Consider the following 3388-nt stretch of genomic DNA (forward strand, 5'->3'; position numbering starts at 1 on the left):
CCTCCACCACCACCACCACCACCATTACTTGACAACCGATGTTGGTGCGTGCGTTTGCGTCCCTTTAATTTAGCTGTTCAGCAGAAGAGTCTGCTGGAATATGCACAAGGCTTACAGGGAATAAGTCCAGGGATCAATTTCTTCGACTAATAGGTGGTGCTCCAGCATGACCGCCGTCAAATGACTGAAACAAGTAAAAGAATAGAAGAATACCAGAAAAACGTTCCATACCACTAAACCAAGAAGGTTCTTTGAATATGTACGATGTATTTTAAGGTTAAATAGTAATTCCGATTACGTTTGTGTAACTGAGATAATTTGGTTGGATTATATAGTCATTGGTGTTATATTACTTTCTATATTCTGTAACTGTCACAATATACTTTTGTAGGCCTGAAATTTTTGTGGGGAGGGGGCCAGTTGATTAGATCGACTCCAGTACACAACTGGTACTTAATTTATCAACCCCAAAAGGACGAAAGGTAAAAATCGACTTCGGAAAAATTTGAACATAGAACATACAGACGGTCATAATGGGCAAACATTTCTCATGGCACCAGTACACTGTTTATAGATGCTTACATTTTTTAATGTTTTCCGTGAATTTTTGACGGATCCAGCTAGTTATTATAAAATGTCGGCGAGGTGACCGAATCGTTAGCACGCTGGACGAAATGCTTAGCGGTGTTTCGCCTGTCGTAACGTTCTGAGTTCAAATTCCACCGAAGTCGACTTTGCCCTTCATCCTTTCGGGGATCGATAAAATAAGTACCAATGAAACATTGGTGTCGATATAATCGACTAGTCCCCTCCCTCAAAATCTGAGGCCTTGTGCCTTCAGAAGAAAGGATCATTATTTTTATTAAGGTAGCGAGTTAGCCGAATCGTTAGCACGTTGGACGAAATGCTTAGTGGTATTTCGCCCGTCGTTCCGTTCTGAGTTCAAATTCCGCCGAGATCGACTTTGCTTTCATCCTTTCGTGGGTGATAAAATAAATACCAGTTAAGTATTAGGGTCAACGTAATCAACTCATCCTCTCCCCCAAAATTTCTAACCTTGTGGAAAAATTTGAAACCATTATTATAATTATTATTAAGGCGCTGAGCTGGGTCGATAAACTACGTACTAATTACGCACTGGGGTCGATGTAATCGATTAGTCCCCTCCCACAAAATTTCTGGCCTTGTGCCTTCAGTAGAAAGGGTTATTATTACTATTGGTCTACTGAAGGTGGCAAGCTTCCAGAATCGTTAGCACGCCGGGCAAAATGCTTATCAGCATTTCGTTCATCTTATATTTTGAGTTCAAATTCCACCGACGTCGACTTTGTCTTTTATCTTTTCGAGGTCGATAAAATACGTACCAGCTGAGCAGTGGGGTCGATATAATCGACTAGCACCCTATTATCATTATAGTTGTTGTTGTTCAACATTTGATAGTTTTAGGCAAATTTCTACTGCATTACCTACTGCACAGTGTTGCTGGGGTGTATGTCACATGTGTTCTTTTTGTTGGGAGCATGCAAACTCTTCCGGTATTGTATTGCGTCAGTTTCTTTTCTTTCTTTTTTTTTTTTGAGGTGTGGTGCTGTCTTTTGTTGTATTAGATATTGTATTGTGTGTTGTGTGTTTTGTGTGTAATGTGTTGGGTATGCGGCCTGCTGGTAGTAGTTTATGTCATTGATTTAGAGTGTGTCTTGAATTGATAGTGTCTTGTGTAGGTTATGGGCTGTTCCTAACGCAGCTATTTTTTGGGATAGTGTGTAGTGCTGAGGATCCAGGAGTAAGTTTTAAGTTTTTGTTTATATACTTTTTTTATCATGCCCTTTGTATTGTTTTCACCTTCATGCCCCACATCTTGAATACTTCAATTTCGAGATCTTTGTAATTTGACAATTTCTCCACTTCTTTTGGGTTAATATTTTGATCAGAAGGGACGAACTGCAATGTCTATCAGTAAGCAGGTGGGTTTTTTTTTCTTCCAATTATTAGTATTATTATCAACGATTTTTGTCTCGTACTTAGTGATCAGTTTCTTGATTTCCTCATTGAGACTCGGATTTCCTCAGTGAGACTCGGAGTAGCAACTCGTGAAGTTTTAGCTTTAGATAAATTATATTATACACATATATAAACAATAAGGAAAACTACTACTCTTGGAAGAAAATACAACGAGTTACAGGCACACCATTGTCATTCCCGTCTCTGGGAAGAAAGACAGATGAGAATGAAGAAAGCGTACCTCCAGTGACATATTGCATCCGAGATTTTGGTAGCACTTGATTAGGCTCTTCACTATACTCTCTCGTTGGGCCACTTGGTGCTTTCCCAGAAGTCCTTTGCATACATCTTTGAATGCATGCCAGGCCGCAAGGTCAGTTTCATCTATTGTCACCGCGAAGTCCTCATCAACTATAAGTTGACGAATCTGAGGGCCTACCAATATGCCCTCTTTAATCTTGGCATCATTTATTTTAGGGAAGATCGCTTTGTGGTACTGGAAATATGGCTCGTTATGTTGCAGTGTTTTGACAAATTGCTTCATTAAACCTAGTTTTATATGCAGTGGTGACAAAATGATTCTCTCTTTCTTAACTAGTGGCTCATGACTTACATTATGGCATCCAAGTGCCATAGTTACCCTGGGTGACCCTTCCGAGCGTGCATTATGTTCTGATCTGGCCCTACTGTCTCACTTGCAAAGGAAGCACATAAACTCGGTGTATCCAGTTTGTAGCCCATTAAGTAGGGCAACTACTTTCAAGTCTGCACAAATTAGCCATTCATGCTCCTTGTAACTTATGCGGTCTAGAATGAAAGCAAGGTCCTCATATGTCTCTTAAAATGATTGAATGAGCAATTGGAACTGAAGGTATGATGTTCTAAATGTGCAGCAGAACCGCTTATATGCTTTAAAGGGATGCAATTATGAATAACCTCCACCTATTTGGTTCATAGGTCAGCTCAAGAGCATTGAATAGGTCTCTGATTTCATTACAATAAATCAAGTTGTTTTCCAAAGTGAAGAATTGCTGTAGATCTGCAGAACGCTTCCTAAATATTGTAATTTGAGTATCTTTATCCAATAGGTTCCATTGTTGCAGACGTAAGGCCAGGACTTCACTCTGTTGTTTAGTAAGTGTTGGCTCACAAACTAGATCATTGAGTTCAGGCTGGGTGATGAGGTGTGGTTTCTTATCAGATTTACCACGGATTTGGACTCATATAACTATAAAAATATTGAGTGTACTTTTATAATTTTCATAGGTTAGATTGATAAATACCTTAGGAACATTTCATTAAAATTATATCTAAATCCGTTCATAACTTTTAGAGCTGTCAATTTCGACCCAACCCTGTTTGCACTCAATTCCTATGGAACCATCAG

At 39.3% G+C, this 3388-nt stretch overlaps 1 protein-coding gene across 3 annotated transcripts in view; it reads left to right on the top strand.

Annotated features, from left to right (window-relative positions):
* Positions 1 to 3388, top strand: part of LOC106878795 (transmembrane protein 220) — a 45848-nt gene that overhangs the window by 2725 nt on the left and 39735 nt on the right. Inside the window, exon 1 of one of the 3 annotated variants that reach the window (XM_052968899.1) lies at positions 1719 to 1783. The exons of the other annotated variants lie outside the window; for them this stretch is intronic. The gene's annotated coding sequence lies outside the window, so the exon portion shown is untranslated. Of the gene's footprint in view, positions 1 to 1718; positions 1784 to 3388 lie in introns of those variants that run through there. 3 annotated transcript variants of the gene reach the window in all.

This window comes from Octopus bimaculoides, chromosome 6 (assembly GCF_001194135.2).
Source record: "Octopus bimaculoides isolate UCB-OBI-ISO-001 chromosome 6, ASM119413v2, whole genome shotgun sequence".
NCBI classification, from domain to species: Eukaryota; Metazoa; Mollusca; class Cephalopoda; order Octopoda; family Octopodidae; genus Octopus; species Octopus bimaculoides.